The following is a 477-nucleotide window of genomic DNA, read 5'->3' on the forward strand; positions in this document are numbered from 1 at the left end:
GACTTGCATCTAGGGACCCTCGAGAAACACACACACTCCAGTTGCGAGTCGATGGTGGACATGCAAGTGGGTACCCTCGACAAACACACACACACCCCTTAGTTGCGAGACGAAAAAGCTCGACATGGGACTAGGATCTCTCGGCAAACACACACATGCCCCTAGTTGCGAGTCGATGGTCGCCATGCAACTGGGGACGCTCGACAAACACACACTCCCCGTAGTTGCGAGTCGATGGTCGATATGCAACTGGGGACCCTCGACAAACACAAACACACACACACACACTCCCCCCTATTTTGCGAGACGGTTATTGACACGCAACTAGGGACCCTCGACAAACAGAAAACACCCTTAGTTGCGAGTCAATGCTCGGCTTGCAACTAGGTGCCACGACAAAAACATACACACCCACTAGTTGCGAGTAGATGGTCACCATGCAACTGGGGACGCTCAACAAACACACACTCCTCGTAG

Source organism: Triticum aestivum, chromosome 3A, assembly GCF_018294505.1.
Source record: "Triticum aestivum cultivar Chinese Spring chromosome 3A, IWGSC CS RefSeq v2.1, whole genome shotgun sequence".
Lineage (NCBI taxonomy): Eukaryota > Viridiplantae > Streptophyta > Magnoliopsida > Poales > Poaceae > Triticum > Triticum aestivum.